The following is a 20,477-nucleotide window of genomic DNA, read 5'->3' as shown; positions in this document are numbered from 1 at the left end:
AAAGATGCCAGACTAGGGGTTAAAATGGAGTCATGTTTCATTCCATTCTTAATCTCGAAACCGTCAAAGCTGGAGCTGTCAAACTGAATGGTGCTGTGCAGGTTGGAATGAGATTGTGAAGCTTGTGAAGGACAGCCGCTTTTCTCTTGTATCAGATAGAGGCCTGTCCCAATCACATGTGTTGTGATATCCACCAAAGGAGTTGTGTTTTCTACTGTCTGCACTTCAGTTGAAGCTGACGTAGAGAGAAAGCCATGGACTGAACAACGTGGATCTGCTTGCTCTGAAGCCACATTGAACCTCCGGGTATATTTTGTTGGCTAGTTGATGGAGTTAGAATGACTGATGAAAGCCTTCCCAGTGATGCTGAGGATTGAAATGCCCCACTAATCCCTTTAATCATCTCTGTTCCATTGCAGCAGAAAAGGAGGTGGTAGCGAAGGTATGGCGGCAGGTAGGGCTTTCCATACTTGAATAGCTCAGTTGGCACTTCTAGCTATTTTCCTTGCTGCTACAGAGTCAAACGCCTTTTCAAGGTCAAGTATTGAGAATTCAGCATCAAGCTCATTCATTACTAGAGAAGATTGTCAAGAATAGGCAGAGAGATATCCATCCCAAGAGAATGCAGCTCAGAGAGGTTCTATACTCAATGAGTCATTTACTTATTCCTGTCCTTGAGTATGTCCATATCTGCAAATTTTAAAGGAGCAACTTTGAAGATGGTGGGGCCAAATGTTCTTTTATTTATAGAATCCCAACAGTGCAGAAGGAGGCCATTCAGCCCATCAAGTCTGCACTGACTCTCCAACAGAGCATTTTACCCAGGCTGTATCCCCATTATCCCACTAGTTCCTCCAACCTATATATTTTGGGATGAAATGGTGCAAAATTTAGCATGATCAATCCACCTAAACTGCACGTTTTTGGAGTGTGGGAGGAAACTGGAGCACCCATGGGAAACTCACACAGACACGGGGAGAACGTGCAAATTCCACACAGACAGTTACCCTAAGGTAGAAACAAACCCAAGTCCCAGTGCTAACCACTGTGCCAGTACGCTGCCCACAGTTGTGCATAGCAGAAAAATCACTATAATCACTGGCAGTTTATATTTTTTCATATCAATTGATCCAATATTTGTTGGCACGATACTTTCTATCTTCTGCACAACTGCTTTGGCTGACATGAGCTTGAAACATACTTTAAACTTTTGAGACAGATTGTAAGCCAGGTGAGTTATGCTCTTCACTTAAATGACAGGAGTTATTTCTGTATGGGTGGTTTCAAACCAATTTTTCTTGCTCTTTTTTTGCCAAATGTGGCTGCTGCACGTTTATAGAAAGTTGACTATTAAAGGCACTATAAAAATGTAAGTAAACGTTAAAAGAGGTGAATTGTAAACCTGCAAATGCTGGAAATCTGAAATAAAAACTGGAAATGCATAATGAGTCAATTTAGTTTCTGAGAAGTAAAAATGAGCTCATACTATTGGATGTAATCATAATCTTAACATTGCTAGCCAGCAATGGAGACAAGAATTTTTTTTCGTAGAAATAATATCCACTTACGGCTTCTCTGTTTAAAGCTATAAACCAAAATGAGCTGTTGCTAATGTACAGATTTGCTGCATTGTCTGGCTGCTGATTCAGAGGAGGTAATGGAGAATGGTCGTGTCCACAGCTGATTGGACGATTCAGTTCGAAGGAATGAAAGGCAGTTTTGATTCAGCTTGAGTTGTTCCAGATGTTTAAAACTGAATCAATCGCCAAAGTTACATAGCTCTTGTTTTTATTAACAAGTATTGTTTAAAATATTCATTGCACCAAAAACTCAACCTTTTTGACCGGAAAATACTAAACTGACTATGAGAGCTTGTTAATATTGTTCAACTTTCATTATTTAACCCTGCACCTAGCAAATGTTCTGCAAGTAAGAACTTGAGTGAAAACTTTAAATCTTTTTTAATTTCTAATTTGTTTCAATATTTTAATGAAGATTTTGTATCAGTGCAATCACAATATAAAAAGTTAACAACATGCTCATGTTATGCCAATATTTTTACTGAGAGCTAACTATTAATATTGCAAATGCTGCATATTGTATAATATGTTGCAAACACCTAAATCAACCCTTGGTATATCAAGTTTATGGTATTTGAAGAGAGCAAGCTAATGTGTTCGTACTCGTAATCAATGCCCAATATTCTATTGAATGTGTTAAATCATTCCAATGCTGGTTAATACCTTTGTTAAATGGTAGATGAAAGAATCTTTTTTTTATTCGTTCATGGGACATGGACGTTGCTGGCTGGCCAGCATTTATTGCCTATCCGTAGTTGCCTGAGGGCAGTTGAGAGTCAACCACACTGCTATTACATGTCTGGAATCACATGTAGGCTAGACCAGGTAAGGACAGCAGATTTCCTTCCCTAAAGGACATTAGTGAACCCGATGGGTTTTTTTCCGACAAGCAATAATGGTTTGATGGTCATCAGTAGATTCTTTCTTAATTCCAGATTTCTGTTTATTGAATTCAAATTACACATCTGCCTTGGCAGGATTCAAACTCGGGTCCCCAGACCACTAGCTGAGTTTCTGGATTAATAGTCTAGCTTATTAGGCCACCGCCTCTCCCTTTTTTATTTTGATTTATTATTGCCGTATGTATATAAAAGTAGGGAGGTCTTGCTGCAGCTGTATAGGGCATTGGTGAGGCCGCAGCTGGAGTACTGTGTGCAGTTTTGGGCGCCGCACCTGCGCAAGGATATTTTGGCCCTGGAGGGAGTGCAGAGGAGGTTTACTAGGCTGATACCAGAGTTGAGGGGATTGAGCTATGAGGAGAGGCTGAATAAACTAGGCTTGTACTCGTTAGAGTTTAGAAGAATGAGGGGAGATCTCATTGAGACGTATAAGATGATGAATGGGATGGATAGGATAGAGGTGGAGAGACTCTTCCCGCTCAAAAAAGACAGTAGGACTAGGGGGCACAGCCTCAAGATAAAGGGGAGGCGGTTTAGAACGGAGTTGAGGAGGAACTTCTTCACTCAAAGGGTGGTGAATCTCTGGAATTCTCTGCCCGTTGAAGTGGTGGAGGCTGCCTCGCTAAATATTTTTAAGAAGCGGGTTGATGGGTTCTTGATAAGAGAGGGGATTAAGGGTTATGGGGAGAGGGCGGGAAAGTGGAACTGAGCCACGACAGATCAGCCATGATCTTATTGAATGGCGGGGCAGGCTCGAAGGGCTAGATGGCCTACTCCTGCTCCTATTTCTTATGTTCTTATGTATTGGGATACTTGTGTGCTACACAGACAAAACATACCGTTCATAGAGTACATAGGGGAGAAGGAAAAAGAGAGGGTGCAGAATATAATGTTGCAGTCATAGCTAAGGTGTAGCGAAAGATCAGTTTAATATATAATAGGTCGATCAAAAGTCTCATGGCAGGAGGGAAGAAGCTGTTCTTGAGTTGGTTGGTACGTTTAATATATGAGGGACAATTTCAACCCAATTGAAATTGTACTGTTTCAAAGATTGAGGAGAATTGTTTTTTACTAATTAAATCTAGGGATGTGATATTTGTTCACTGACTTTAACAAAATTGTAAAGCATAGAACAGCACAGCAGCTCTCTTAAGTAAATGTCATTTTGTTTGTATTTTCTGATAATCAGATACTTAATTACTACTTAACTATATGAATTATTGGATAATTCCATGTCAAAGGTAACTGATCTGGGATTGATTACTTTGTAATGCTCAAATTAGTAAATGAGGGAAAATAGTAATCAGTCTTTAAGATTTTTGAGTTTTAGTATTTTTGCCTTTTATTTGTTGTGTTCTTTTACCAAATTGCCTAGTAACAAATACATAGATTAGAGAAGAATTGTCAAGGAATTGAAGAACGGTGATGCATTTTGGTAGATTGAACCAGGGCAGAACTTAGTTAATGGTAGGGCGTTGGGGAGAGTTACAGAACAAAGAGATCTAGGGGTACATGTTCATAGCTGCTTGAAAGTGGAGTCAAAGTGGACGGAGTGATGAAGAAGGCATTCGGCATGCTTGGTTTGATAGGTCAGAACATTGAATACAGGAGTTTGAATGTCTTGTTGAAGTTGTACAAGACATTGGTAAGGCCACACTTGAAATACCGTGTGCAATTCTGGTCACCCTATTATAGAAAGAATATTATTAAACTAGAAAGAGTACAGAAAAAATTTATGAGAATGCTACCGGGACTTGATGGATTGAGTTATAAGGAGAGACTGGAAATTTTTTCTTTGGAACGAAGGAGGCTGAGGAGTGACCTTATAGAGGTCTATAAAATAATGAGGGACACAGATCAGCCAGATAGTCAATATCTTTTCCCAAATGTAGGGGAGTCTAAAACTAGAGGGCATACGTTTAAGGTGAGAGGGGGGTGACACAATTTTTTCACACAGAGTGGTGAAGTCTAGAACAAGCTGCTAGAAGTAGTAGTAGACGTGGGCACAGTTTTGTCTTTTAAAAAGCATTTAGATAGTTACATAGGTACAATGGATATAGAGGGAAATTGACCAAATGTGGGCAATTGGGATTAGCTTAGGGGTTTTTTTAAAACAAAGGGCGGCATGGACAAGTTGGGCCGAAGGGCCTGTTTCCATGCTGTAAACCTCAATGACTCTATGACTCAAACAACACATCAGAGATGCAAGTTAAAAAAATCAAGTTGTAACAGCAAGATACTTTTAAGGCTTCTGAAGTCTTTTCCAATTTGTGGCTTCCAAAATGTTATCAAATGACCTCCAACAAAATAGCTTTCTTGTGTTTTACAGTAATTCTGTTGATTTTTATGTTTTGTTGGGGAATGTGAATGGATTTTGCGCTCAACGTAAGGGATTCTCCTGCAGGGAGTCAGTTGTTGTTTGCAACACTGTCTCAGCAACGTAACATTCCTCCACCTCTTATACGGGCCTGATTATGACACTGAGGAAATCTGGGACAGTATTGCATCAGCTACTGCAGGAAATTCCAACTCGGGTGTTACTTAGACTTCCAGTGAATTCTAAGTGATTTGAATTTTGCTCTTTCTAGAAAGATCCTTTGCTCTTTATATCTTTACATAGACATACACATGATTTATGCAATTTTATATATTATTTTTAGTATGCTTCTTGAGCAGTCTAGTAGAGGAAGGATAGAATATTTGTCCTGTTTTAGAGAGGAAAAAAAAATTCAGTCTCATCTGCTGCTGCAAAACAATGCGTGTGGAGCTCATATTTTTAATATAACTGGAGCTGCCCTGGGGCACTGCCAGTCTGGCTGCTTCCAGGATGATACATAGCCTGGGAGGAACTTTGTACTGGAATGTTGTCAGAGCAATGGAAGTTGCCCGGCTGACCAGATCATGACATCAGACAACCTTATCACTGACTTGATGTATAATTTACAAACTTGTATTACACAGGTCCATTCAACGTATTAACTTACCAAAAAATGTTCATAAAGGTGAAAGATGGACCCACCACTAATTATTTAAAGGGTCAGGCAACTAAGTTGTAGCTAAGTTGATTCACACTACTCTGTTACTGCAGCCCCTGGAAATACTGTGAAGTATTTAGGGAGAGTCAATGATGAGTGTTGGAGAGCATGTCAAGAGCAGAACCAGACGCATTTAAAAATGAGGTGCCAACCTGGTGAAACATCAGGAATACATGAATGCCAAACAGCTGAAGTAGCATGCGATGGAGCTGAGCACTCCTACAACCAGCAAATCTGATCAAAATTCTGCAGCTCTAGTAGTGAATGATGCTAGATAATTAACTGGAAATGTTGGGAAGCGACTTCAGAAACGTCCCCACTGTTAATAAGGCGAGCCCAGCGCATGAGTGTAACCTTCAGCCAAAATTGCAGTGTATGATTCACAGTCCTCCTCAGATACCAGTCTTTGGTCCACTTAAATCACTCCACGTTATGAAGAAATGGCTGAATGGCCTAGATATAACAAAGCCTATGAGCCCTAACAACATTCTGGCTGTAGTACTAAAGATGTCTGTTGTAGAGCTAATCGTGCCCCAGCCAGACTTTAGAGTACAGGTCCAACATTGGCATCTACTCAACAATATATAAAATTGCCCTGTCCACAAAAAGCAAGACAAATCCAATTGACCAATTATCACCCCATCAGCCTGCTCTAAATCTTCAGTGAAGTAATGAAAGGTGTAATTGACAATACTTTTGAGTAGTACTTGTCAAAAACTCTGCAACTGATGTTCAGTATGAGTTTCAGCAGAACCACGCTGCTTCAGATCTCATTGCATTTGAATAATTAAATATTAAATATATTAACCTGCTGATTTGTTTCATTTTGACGACGGGCTCATGCTCAGCATCTACCCCCAGCTCAATAACTGAAGGGCCACTCACCACACACATAACTCTTGTACTTCCTCATGTACCTGTGGCTTTTCCCGCTCCCAATTTTCACACTGGGGCCCCATGCAATCTGAGGCATTAGAATCAGGTCACATTGGGAAAAGGTTTGCCAAGCACTGCATTGCAACCTTTAACCATAAGTGGACAGAGGAGCTGAATGCCAGAAGTGGGGTGGAAGTAACTGGCATTGACATCAAGGCATTTGGCCAAATGTGTGATCAAGAAGCCAGAGTAAATTTGAAGCCAGTGAGAACTGGGGGAACCTTGCCTTTGATTGGAGTCACAGCACAAAGGAAGATGTGCATATTGGAGAGTAATCCTCTCAACTTGTGGACATTGCTGCAGAAGTTCCTCAGCGCAATGGGCCAGGTCCATCCATCTGCAAATGCTTCATGAATGATATACCTGACATCGTGATGTTAATAGTGAGAATGTTTGCTGGGTAATTCCAGTGTCAGTCCCATTTGCGGCTCCTCAGAACATGAAGCAGTCTGTGCGGCATACAGCGAAACTTAACTTTCAGGCTTGACTGGTAAGTAGCAAGAAACACTCACGGCACATTCCAAGCAATCACAATCTTCAATATTTTCCTCTTAACATTCAACGGCATTATGATTGCTGAATCTCCTACAAGAAGCATCCTGGGGTTGGGAAGGAGGATCCACCATAGTCTGGAAATGCAACTGCACCATATAAGTACTGTGGCTACAAGTGCAAGTCTGAGGCTGGGAATTCAATGGCAGAACTCACTTCCTGGTTCCCCAGAGCATGTCCATTATCTATAAGGCATATGTCAGAAGTGTGATGGAATATTCTTAACATGTCTGATGAGCATAGTTCCAACAGTACACAACTTGTTCAATTCCACCCAAGATAAAGCAACCCTACTTGAATGCCATTCCATCCACAAGCTTAAATGTTTACTTCCTCCACCACCAGTGCACTGTGGCAGCAGTATGTATCGTAATCTACAAGATGTACTGCAATAATTTGGTAAGGTTCATTTCATACCCACGAGACCGTGCCAGCTGGAAGAGGAACTCACCACCAGCAAGAGCCCCTCAAGCCACTCAACCTCCAGACTTGCAAATGTATTTTCAATCACTGAAATCCTTCACTGTCACTAGGTCAAAATCCTGAAACTCCATCCCTAACAGATACCCATGTTAGATGAATCACAACAGTTCAAGAAATGGTGCACCATCACCTTCTCAAGGGCAGTTGGGTATAGGCAACAGAAGTTGGCTTTGTGAGGATTGTTTTTATTGTGTTAGTGAATTAAAAATACCAATTTAAACTGGTACATCAGTGCATTACTTAGGAAGTAGTGCAATGATCAGCACCCTTCCAAAACACTACCATGACAATTTATTGCCTAATTGTAGGTAGGTTTTCTACCCCTGGTCCATCTACCTCTCCTTTAAACAACTCGCCTTTAAAATTCTTATTCACAACCACCAAATTCCATCTTGAGTTTCTCTCCAAGCTATTTGAAATAGCTTGGGCAGCACGGTAGCACAATGGGGTAGCACTGTTTTCTCACAGCACCAGGGACCCAGGATCAAATCCAGCCTTTGTTGGCCGTCTTGTGGATTTGCATGTTCTCCACATGTCTGTGTGGGTTTCCTCCAGGTGCTCCAGTTTCTTCCCACGCTCCAAATATGTGTAGGTGGATTGGCCATGCTAAGTTATCCTTCCCAAGATGTGTAGGTTAGGTGGGTTAACAGGGATGGGCATGGGTAGGATGTTTTGCCAGAGAGTTGGTGCAGATTTGATGGGCCGAATGACCTCCTTCTGCAATGTAGGGATTCTATGATAAATCAGTTTCTCTTTCAATCTCTGCATTGAGTCAGTGTAATCAGTAACCATTTCAATTAACCTTGCTGCAGACTGATTTCACTTTCTCCTATATCCACTGTGGAAAAATATCTTATTTTGGTTGCCTTTTGCAGTTTCTCGACTCTAAAGGTTTATTCTCATTCTTTTCTCAGCCTGATACTTATAATCTTAGATCTGTATTTAACAGTGTTGTTGCCTTTTCCCAGAAACTATCCAATTGGGCCCAAGCTAGGAGACTCTTCCAGCCTCATTTTAACTCCAACAAAAATTTGATATTTTCTTCCCAAGCATGAGCTTCCACCCATATTGCTGATGGCAAACCATAGTGATTTCTTTGGCATCTAAGTTTTTTATTCATTCAAGTGATGTGGGCGTCACTGGCTAGGCCACCCCCATTAGGAATGGGCAATGAACTCCCTCAGTACTGACCCTCTGACAGTGCAGCACTCCCTCAATACTGACCTTTTGACAGTGCAGCACTCCCTCAGTACTGACCTTCTGACAGTGTAGCACTCCCTCAGTACTGATCTCAGGCAGAGAGATCCACCCTACAGATATAAGATGGCGAGCTGCCTTCTTGAATCACTGCAGTCCATGTAGTTTAAGTACTAATGGGGCAGTTTAGGGCACAATTTTGTTCAACCTGGCATTTGTAACACTTTTCTGGGACTTTGGAGACTCACAGTCTCTACTGTTAACACATAGGCTGTTGCCATTGTCTCCATTGCCGAAATAGATTGCACCCTCTTCCCAGTAAAACAATCAAAGCCTTCCTTTGATTTCTAGCAATCAAACCACTCAGTCAGACTGCAGGTCACATTCCTTTAAATTTAAAGACATAAGGAGGGATTTTCCAGGCCCGCTGAGAGTCAATGGACTTTTGACTTGGATGGTGAATCTCTCCTGGTGGGTCCTGCCACAATGGGCCAGAAAATGTTAAAGCTCATAGTCAAATTGTCGTAGTCCCACCTGACCATGGACTGCTCTTTCCTTTGAGAGGGGAGAGCTGACTAGTGATTTATCCTGAGGATTATCACACCTCAGGCAAGCAGCAAAGTTGAAAAGGTGGTCCTTCATGAATAACTTCAGATGGTACAAGAATTAAACCCACAATGTTGTTATCACTCTGCATCACAAACCGCCCGTTCAGTCAACTGAACCAAGAAATTCATAGTATAGCTGTAATGCTCCCCTCCCTACCCGTTATCCAGCAAATTACACTTTCTCTATTACTTTGTCCATGTGACTTTGCTATATAAATCTATAATAGTTGGTTGCTGTGGTAACTAAATTTAGAGTGAGGAAGTAAACATATAATCTGAACTGATGCTTAATGCCACCATGTGGCACTGTATTGGTACTACACACATTCTTGCTGGATCTTGATAAATTTATAATTAATTCCTGAATCTCAATGGCAATGGATTGACCGCAAACATAATCCAATAGAAAACCCTAAACAAGTAATTTGATAAAGCAAATAATGTGAGCTCTCCTTTGAGGGGTGAATTGATCTGATAAGTTGGTCAGCTATATTGATCTTTTATTTGTTCATGAGGTCATAGAAAGTCATAGAATCCTTACAGTGGAAAAGGAGGCCATTTGGCCCTTGAGTCTGCACTGACAACAATCCCACTTAGGCCCTATTCCCATAACCCCACATATTTATCCCACTAGGCTACGCTTCCCAGGATACTAATGGTCAATTTAGCATAGCCAATCCACCTAACCTGCACGTTTGGACTGTGGGAGGAAACCGGAGCACCCAAAGGAAACCCACGCAGACACAGGGAGAATGGGCAAACTCCACGCAGACAGTGGCCCAAGCTGGGAATGGAATCCAGATCACTGGAACTGTGAGGCAGCAGTGCTAACCATTGTGCCATCGTGCCGCCCCGTGGGTGTCGCTGGCTGGGCCAGCATTTATTGCCCATCCCTGAGAGCCTTATAGAGACAACTACATTACTGTGGGTCTGGAGTCACATATAGGCCTGACCAGGTAAGGACGGCAGATTTCTTTCCCTCAAAAACGTTAGTGAACCATATGAGTTTTTACGACAATCGACAATAGTTTCATGGTCATGGTCATCTTTAGACTTTTTTAAATTCCAGATTTTTTTTGTTGAATTAAAATTTCACCACCTGCCATGATGGTATTTGAACCTGGGTCCTCAGAGTTTCACCCTGGATCTCTGGTCCAGCAACAATACTACTACACTACTTCCTCCCCTTAAGGGTAGTTGGTTTGGTCCCTCATATCTGTTGAATTGATTTCAGTTTGATGCAATGGGAGCACACCTACAATTAGCTTTGGTAATGGGCAATGCTCCCTCCTCATTACGGGTAAGAATCTGGTCATCAGATGTTACTTACATGGCACTGGCCTGGCCCATTCCTCACTCCTGCACCACAGCAATTACCCAAGACACCTTGCTCTTCAGCTTGAGGTCAACAATGAACCACGTTCACAGGGATACCAAGGCTGGAATTTTATCGGCACGCCCACTGCAATTCAGGAGGTGGGGGAGGCTCAGAGAATGGCATTCTCCATGGATCTCAGGCAGGATTGTATGAACCTTAGGTGCACATGCCAGTAAAATTCGGTCCCAAGTGTCACTCTGTGCTGAGCTTCGATCTGCCCCCAGTGCTGTAAAGGATGGGTCTAGCCAACTACCATGGAATGTTCCATTTAGTTGGACCATCTATCCCGTGTGGAAAAGTTTATGTAGAAAAAACATCTTTGAATACAAGTTTGTCAGACACTGATCTGCACATAGGGCCCTATTTTACCATGTTGATTCTAAGTGCTGGCCAGACTTAAAACTGGGAGTGTTTCGGATCCGACTTCTAGACATGTTCTCAGACATCCTCCATTCGCACTCTGTCAGCAAAAATATCAACGATTCTGAATTGCGTTACACAAGCCTGTAGGTGGGCTTAACACGCCTGAAATCCTGCAGCTCCAATCAGTGCCTCAACTACACATGCACAGAAAAACAAGATAGAATGACACTGCCCTGCCACATCCCTCCTGGGTTGGATAATGCCTCCCCTGGCCCCCACAGACATTGCCCCACTCCACATCATTACTGACCCCCTTATTCCCCCACCACCTAGACCAATCACAGGCTGCTCCCACTTCCCCCCACTGATCTCGGGCAGAGTGGCAGTGGACCTCAATCCCCCCCACTGATCTCAGGCAGATAGCAACGGACCCCCCTTCCCCAACTGATTTCAGGCAGAGAGATCCACTCTACAGATATCAGTTAGAGTGACCACCCTACCCCTACGCCGGATCCTTCCACACAATGCCCTCATCTCCTCCAGAGTTCGAGAGCTGTGCGACACCCTCTATCTTTGCTATCCCCAATCATTGATGTGGAAATACTGGCATTGGACCTCCTTTCTGTTGCCCCAAAGAGGCCCACTACGCTTGCCCTCTAAGGGCCTCCACCTGATACTCTGTAGGTGGAATGTCATCATTTCTTTCATGGCTCCTTCTGTCTCCACAGGAGAAGACTAACCATAACACCCGTAAGAGGGCGAAGAGAGGGGGGTGGTGAGCCAGACCTCTAGGTCCTCATTCCCTTTGAGGACATCTGATTTGTAACTCTTCACTTTCAGGGACCATGTGCCTCCACTTAAGCAACACGAGGTTAAAGTCCAACAGATTTATATGGTAGCACAAGCTTTCGGAGTGTCGCTCCTTCTTCCGGTGAGCGAGGAGTTATGTTCACAAACAGGGCATATATAGACACAAACTCAATTTACAGGATAATAGTTGGAATGCGAGTCTTTACAGGTAGTCAAATCTTAAAAGGTACAGTCAATGTGAGTGGAGGTGGTTAAGCGCAGGTTAAAGAAGTGTGTATTGTCTCCAGCCAGGTTGGTTAGTGAGATTTTACAAGCCCAGGCAAGTCGTGAGGGTTACAGATAGTGTGACATGAACCCAAGATCCCAGTTGAGGCCATCCTTATGTGCGGAACTTGGCTATCAGTTTCTGCTCAGTGATGCTGCATTGTCGTGTGTCACAAAGGCTGCCTTGGAGAACGCTTATCCGAAGATCAGAGGCTGAATGCCCGTGACTGCTGAAGTGTTTCCCAACAGGAAAAGATAATTCCTGCCTGGTGATTGTCAAGCAGTGTTCATTCATCCATTCTCATAGTGTCTGCATGGTCTCCCCAATGTACCATGTCTCGGGACATGCAGCGTATCAGGTAAACAATGTTGGCTGAGTCGCCAATATGTACTATGTACCTGGTGGATGGTGTTCACACGTGAGATGATGGCATCTGTGTTAATGATCTGGCACCTCTTGCAGAGGTTGCTGTGGCAGGGTTGTGTGGTGTTGTGGTCACTTCTCTTGAAGGCTGGGTAGCTGTGGAAAATGGTCTGATTGAAGGCAAGAAGTGGGGGTGTGGGGATGGCCTTGGTGAGATGTTTATCTTCATTGATGAAATGTTGAAGGCTTCAGAGAAGATGTCGTAGCTTCCTTACTCCAGGGAAGTACTGGATGACAAGAAGTACTCTGTCCATCGTGTCCCATGTTTGTCTTCTGAGGAGGTCAGTGTGGCATGTCAGAACTGTCGATGAGTCAAGCACCATGTCCTGTTCTTATGAGGGCGAGTTTCAGGTTCTGTAAGTGTCTATTGTGATCCTCCTGAGCAGATCCTGTGTATATGGAGGGCTTGTCTGTGGAGGATGGCTTATTCAAAGTGTTTAGGGTGAACACAACACAATATCTGTGGTGGGTAAATTGTTGGAAATATTTTGACAGACAGGATCTACAGGCATTTAGAGACACAAATAGTGATTAGGGACAGTCAGCATGGTTTTGTGAGTGGAAAATCATATCTCACAAATTTGATTGAGTTTTTTGAAGGGGTAACCAAGAAGTAAATGAGGGCAGTGCAGCTGATGTTGTCTACATGGACTTTAGCAAGTTTTTTGACAAGTGCATGGTAGATTGTTGCATTAGGTTAAATCTCACGGGATCCAGAGTGTGGCACCTAAATGGATACAAAATTGGCTTCTTGACAGAAGCCAGAGGGTGGTTGTAGAGAATTGTTTTTCAAACTGGAGGCCTATGACCAGCGGTGTGCCTCAGGGATCAGTGCTGGGTCCACTGTTATTTGTCATTTATATTAATGATTTGGATGAGAATATAGGGGCATGGTTAGTAAGTTTGCAGATGACACTAAGATCAGTGGCGTAGTGGACAGTGAAGAAAGTTATCTCCAATTACAACAGGATCTTGATCAATTGGGCCTGTGGGCTGACAAATGGCAGATGGAGTTTAATTTAGATAAATGCAAGGTGGTGCATTTTGGTAGATTGAACCAGGGCAGGACTTACTCAGCTAATGGTAAAGCGTTGGGGAAAGTTACAGAACAAAGAGGTCTTAGGGTACATGTTCATAGCTGCTTGAAAGTGGAGTCACAAGTGGACAGAGTGGTGGTGAAGGCATTCGGCATGCTTCGTTTCATCGGTCAGAACATTGAATACAAGAGTTGGAATGTCTTGTTGAAGTTGTACAAGACATTGGTAAGGCCACACTTGGAATACTGTGTGCAATTCTGGTCACCCTATTGTAGAAAGGACGTTATTAAACTAGAAAGAGTGCAGAAATGATTTACTAGGATGTTACCGGGACTTGATGGATTGAGTTATAAGGTGAGGCTGGGTAGACTGGGAGTTTTTTCTCTGGAGCGTAGGAGGCTGAGGGGTGATCTTATAGAGGTCAATAAAATAATGAGGGGCATAGATCAGCCAAATAGTCAATATCTTTTACCCAAAGGTAGGACAATCGTAAACTAGAGGGCATAGGTTTAAGGTGAGAGGGGAGAGATACAAAAGTGTCCAGAGGGGCAATTTTTTCACACAGAGGGTAGTGAGTGTCTGGAACAAGCTGCCAGAGGTCGTAATAGAGATGGGTATAATTTTGTCTTTTAAAAAGCATTTAGATAGCTACATGGGTACGATGGGTATAGAAAGATATGGGTCAAATGCGGGCAATTGGGATTAGTTTAGGGGTTTTTAAAAAAAGGCAGCATAGACAAATTGGACCAAAGGGCCTGTTTCCATGCTGTAAACCTCTATGACTCTATAACTCCTCACTCACCTGAAGAAGAAATGCTACCAAATAAACGTATTGGATTTTAACTTGGTGTCATGAGACTTCTTACTGTCCCAATCATTGAGGCACTGATCCACTTCCTACCCCTATACCCCCTCCTCAACCCCTCAGCACACCTACAAGTTCTCACTTGCCTTCCCCTCAATGTTAACAAGCAAACTGCATGGGACTTGCTGGAATGCTTTGCCAAACTGCCTGCAGCTGATCTGCCCTCAAGAGGGGCAGCTCCATTGAAAACACAAGGATGGATAGGCAGGCAGTACAGGACAATTTGTGCACGCCCAGCCCTCTGGTTTTCTGAGGGTGATCTGAGGAGGCTGCTGGATGCCACAGAGGCGAGGCAGAACAACCTGTTTCCCCTAGGAGGACACAGTCCCAGGAGTTCTGATGGAAATGCGGCCTGGGAGGAAGTCGCCGCCTTGGTCAGTGTCAGGGCACTGGCACCCACCCAAACTGGGAAGCAGTGCCAAAAAGAGTCAGTGACGTCATCCGTGCAGTAAGGGTGAATGCTGAACTCCATTTTGCATGTTCCCCCAAATTCCTCCAGATCCTCCATTCCCAACACCCTGCATTGTTCCCAGCTCCTGACCCCCAAGCATCTCCTTTCTATCCACCTCAAGAGCCTCACTGCGCTTGCCCTCAAAGGGTCACCACCTGACACTCTGCAGGAGTCACACCATCATTTCTTTCATGGCCCCTTCTGTCTCCACAGGAGAAGATCAACCATAACACCAGTGAGTGGGCGAAGAGAGGGGGTGGTGAGCCAGACCTCTAGGTCCTCACCCCTTTTGAGGAGTGGGGGCTGGAGCTCTCAAGGGAATGAGAGATACGGGCTGTCAGCGACAGCAGGGTCGGGCTGCCGTCAGGACATGAGTACCTGTCATTCCTCCACTCACTCTGAGTCAACTTTGCAGGGGCATGAGTTTCAGGTATGAGGTGCAAGGTTTAAAGGAGATGTATGAGGCATGTTTATTTGCACAGAGAGGGTAGTGGGTGCCTGGAACCCACTGCCGAGGGAGATTGCGGAGGCCTTTAAGGGACATCTTTACAGCTATGTAAATGGGATGGGAATAGAGGCATCTGCTGCCTGGAAGGGTAGGGGGTTACAAACCAGATGAGCAGCTTGGTCACTGCAGGTTTGGAGGATCGAAGGGCCTGTTCCTGTGATGTAATTTTCTTGGTACTTTGTTCTATGTTCAGTGAAGAAATATGAATCACAAGTGTAGCATCCCAGATTCCTCTCCCTCCCCTGCACTTAACCATGTGTCTTGTGTTGCAGAAACACATCTGAATACCTTGGGGCCTTCTGGAATCGAGGCCTTACTGCAGCTTCTGCCCATCCTGGTCCAGACAGCTCGGATGAGTCCTTGGAGGATATGGATGAGGGAACCTCCAAAGGTGACACCATTTTGGCATCAGCTTCCACCTCACAATTCACCATCCCAGATACTGACACATCGGTGGGACCAGTTAGTGGTGAGGCTTCTGGGTCACTCTCTGGTGAGCGCAACACATCTGATAATGTACGTTGGGTGGAAGAGGGAATGTCCGAGGCCTCTGGCATGCGGGGGCCTCCTGGAGCCAAGGACTCAGCTGGCCCCAGGCTACATGCTGGGCCTCTGAGGTCACTTCTCCCTCAGCTACTGGAGATGCAGCAACAGAGCCAGGGAATGCAGGAGGGGCTGACGGCCACACTGGACCAACTGTGAGGCTGTTGGGAGGAGTCCTAAAGCTTTCAGGCGTATCAGTTGTGGACCTGTTTTGCTTGCTTCCCAGGTCAACATTGCAAGGGTGGCACCTGCAGTAGAAAGCCTGGGACAGGGGATTCTCACTATGAGTGTCAGGTTTTAAGCAATGGCCGAGTCACAGCAGGCCACAGCAGGGTCCCAGAGGGCCGCAGCCGAGTCATAGCGGGTCACAGCTGAGGGATTGAACAACCTTCTTAGGGTTCTGCGGCCCATGGCTGAAAGGCTCAAAAGCTTGCCAGAGACTCAGCACAACAGCAGGCTATGGCTACAGCCTTTGAGAATGTGGCCCAGTGGTCATGGCTGAGGGGTTGCAGAGCATGGCCCTGTCTCAGGGGGTATTTGCTGTGGCCATTGACAGGTGGCCCCTACACAAGTGGCCATCACAGAGGGCTTGACCACCGGGGTAGGACCCAGGTGGTCCTCCAGGACTGGCAGGGCCAGATGATGCCGGAGCTTCTGGAGCTCACTGCAGAAGCATCGTCATTCCATGGAGTGAGCCAGGGGCCCACAGAAACCCCAAGGGAGGAGGAAGGGCACGGATCCTTGCCGGCCTTCCAGCCAGGAGGCTGTGGCTATGGCTTCACCTTCCCCCCTTCCTGACACCAGGGCATCTCAGGGGCAGAGGAATGAAGAAGGAGTCATGGAAACATCCCAGATATCTGGAAGCCGGCCAGGGCCCTCAAGGTCCAGGGCCTCCAGTGGACGCCCACCACGCACATCACAGGCAGCAAGGCATGATAGGTAGCTGGCTCCCTCCACCTCCGATATACATTCTGGGGAGTCGCTGAGACATAGTGGTAGGCTAATTAATGTTAGGAAGTTGCACTGAGATGGCACGGGTGAAAGACTACACTAGTTAGAAAGATATTTAAGCACCTTAATGTTTTCTGTTCACAAGTTTTATGTTGGAATGTATCATTTAAACAGCTTTATTGCAATTAAATGTTTTCTTACCACCCATCTGTGACTAATTTGTCTCAGGTTTGTCTTGAATAGGAATCCTCTTCCACTGAGGATCGCTGGAGCGATGCTTCATGTTGATGTCAGTTTGTGAGGCCCCTCAAAGCTGTGGCACTGAGAAGAGAAAGGCATTGGTTCTCCAGAACCCACGAGCAATTCCCTCCCGTCCCCCATCCCACCAACCCCAGGGTCCTGTATGGGGTTTCAGATCCCTTACCCACTACACAGATGTGGGTCCAGGTGCCAGTGTGCATGTGGAGCTCAGCTAGGAGTCAGTCTAGTTTGCACGATCGTAATGGTGCTTAGCGAATTGTCATCACCCTCCTCCCTTCCAAAAAACTCACTAACACAGAGTATTCAGGCCCAACACTCTGGTGTGACAACATTGCAGGAGATAGAAGGAATTTTGAGTGCAGGGAGGCATGGAACCCACAGACACAAACCCCTGGTGACCAGGGCCTCCCTGGCTGCCCTCGCATGCCTCATTTGGGCTGCCAGCCCTCCAGTGCCTGGCTGGTGTTCCACAGCATGCTCTTCCTTTTCTTCCTTCTCCTCCTCTTCCTCCTCCTCCTGCTGGTCACCCTCTCAAGCGATGCCTGGCTGGTCAGCCTCCAAATCTTCCTCCTCCTTCTCTAATATGTCATCTCTCTGTAAAGCCAGATTGTGCAAGGTACAGCACACGACCACTATGCAGAAAGAGATCACAGGGCTGACCAGACGGTCCAGGCACCAAAATCACATTTTGAGGAGCCCAGTACATCTCTCCATTATTGTTCGGGTGGCTACATGAGCCTCATTATAGCGGGTCTCCGCCTTAGACACAGGCCTCTGCACAGGGGTCATCAGCCATTCCGAAGTGGGTAACTCATATCACCTACGAGCCACCCCTGCAGCATAGGCTACTCCTCAAATGCCTCCGGTATGTTCGAGCTCCTGACAATGAAGCTGTTGTGCACGCTGCCTGGGCAGACGTGCATAATGTTCATATTAAAGTCACACACTAGTTGGACATTCAGGGAGTGGAACCCCTTTCAGTTGATGAATTTTCGCAGATTCTGTAGTGGGGCCTTGAAGGCGGTGTGTGAGTAGTCGATGGCCCCTGCAGATTAGGCATCCCCGCAATGGCTGTGAACTCTGCAGCCTGGGCTTCCTGCTGGGTCTGGTCCAGGTTAAATTTGATGTACTGCCCAGCCCGGGCATACAGAGCTTCTGTGACCTGCTTGAAAGAGAAGTGCACAGCTGACTGGGAACTCCACATACAGGGGTCTGGAAGGAGCCAATCGCATAAAGGTTCAGAGCGGCCATCAATTTGACAGCCACTGAGAGTAGGTACCCCCTCCCTACCTTTAGGTGCCGGACCCTGCAACAGATGGCACAGGTGTTGCACTGTCTCCTTTCAGAGGTGGAGACTTCAGCGACACATGGTGTCCGAGATTTGTTTAAATGACACTCGTGCATGGAACTGCCGGGGTCTGTGCTCCCTCCTTCTCCCCCCGCCCTCCCCTGGTTGAATGGCAGCCACCTCCTGGTAAGGCCCGGACCTCCTGTGCCTGCAATTCTTCCTCCAGCTCTTCCTCCTCAGCTCCAGCAGCAACCAGAAGAACAGAAAGATTGATTGATTGCATCACAAAAGCCATCTTGTCACTCTGAAGGGGACTGGGAGGGGAGGTGTGGAGGAGAAGATGGAGAGGAACACATGTAGAGGTTAAGGAACGCTGCTTGCCCCTAGCACATCAACAGTCACCCCCAATTCCCCCAGCCACATGCTCCCCACAATCTTAGCCCCCCCCCCCACAATTCCCCCAGCCACATGCTTCCCACAATCACAGCCTCACTCTTCCATAGGTTGCCCTCAAGGCGGCTGTGCTGTGGATGGGACTGTTGTCCACCTCTTTCTGCAATGTGCCTTTGTGAAGAATGTCTGGAGATAGATACAATGATTTTTGTCAAGGGTCATTCTGAGTAACAGGACCCTGTGCTCTCTGGGTTATTTGCCGAGATGCATATTGAGGCAATTGCAGCTGGAGGACCATCAGCTCAATGAAAGACCTTCTTTAGTCTACCTGAAAGTTGCTGGTCTGCCAGTGCAAAGATTATCCTCAACCGAGCGTTGGAAACTGGTCTAGAGCTATGTGTTGAGGGACGCACTAAAGTTTGGGGCAACTCAATGGGACACTGAAGGAATTTCTTCAGAAGTTGGGGTGAAGTGCATTCCTGGGGCAGTACTGTTCTTAAGGGAAGGAAATCTGCTGACCATACCCAGTCTAGCCTACATGTGATTCCAGACCCACATCTAAGCATCATATAGCTGATTTAGATATGCTTGATGTTGAGACAACTTTCCAAAAATGGCTTTGGTCTCAAAGTGGAGGATATTATCAGATTGATTTTGTTTTTGGATTACAGCACAGTGGTACTTTCAGAAAGAAAGGACAAGTTCACAATAGGAAACCTCCAAGTACTTCAGGATCTTCTGGTCCCACAGTTGCAGAAGGTTCCAAGTGAAGCAGGGTTCCCTGATGTCTATTTTACCAAAACATTCCTGTGCTGTTTTAAGTATCTTCCAGTTTGCTTTTCCTATGAAGTTTTGAGAAGCAAAGGAAGATAAGAAAACCATGAAAATATTACAGTTGAGAGTGAACTCGATTGAGAGTTTCCATACAAAACATTCATCTTAAATTTGTTACGTTGATGATCAATTTATTTTGCATTTTCTAATTTTCATTTCAGATTTTGGGCTGTTGTGGATTCCTTTTTGCCATTATAATTATGGTCCAGATATTACAGACAGTTTTTTTTTAAAGAGACAATTCTTATTCATGCTTAATTTACACCAAATATACAATCTCTGCCATATTAAGCATATCCATTCTTCCCAAATTGGGGTCATAATCATAGTTTTACAGCACAAAAAGAGGCCCTTCGGCCCATTGTGTGTATGCCACCATCAAGCACCTATCTAATCTAATCCTGTTTTTCAGCACTTAATCCATAACTTTGTATACAATGGCATTTCAAGTGCTCATCTAAATACTTCTTAAATGTTGTGAGGGTTCTTCCTTTACCATCTTTTCAAACAGTAAGTTTCAGATTTTCACCACAATCTGGATGAAAATGTTTTTCCTCAAACCCCCACTAACTCTCCTGCCCCTTATCTTAAATCTATTCACCCTGGTTATTGCCCCTCTACTAAGAGAAAAGGTTTCTTCCTATCTACCCTCTCTATTTCCTCATAATTTTGTACATCTCCACCAGGTCCCACCTCAACCTTCTCTGCTCTAAGGAAAACAACTTCATAGCTGAAGGCTCCAGCCCAGACAACAGCCTGATAAATCTCCTCAGAACCCTCTCAGGTACAATGACATCTTTCCAATAGTGTGGCAACC

The sequence above is a fragment of the Carcharhinus amblyrhynchos genome, chromosome 4 (assembly GCF_965287045.1).
Source record: "Carcharhinus amblyrhynchos chromosome 4, sCarAmb.v2.hapA, whole genome shotgun sequence".
Taxonomy (NCBI): Eukaryota; Metazoa; Chordata; class Chondrichthyes; order Carcharhiniformes; family Carcharhinidae; genus Carcharhinus; species Carcharhinus amblyrhynchos.
This window is presented reverse-complemented; position numbering follows the sequence as displayed.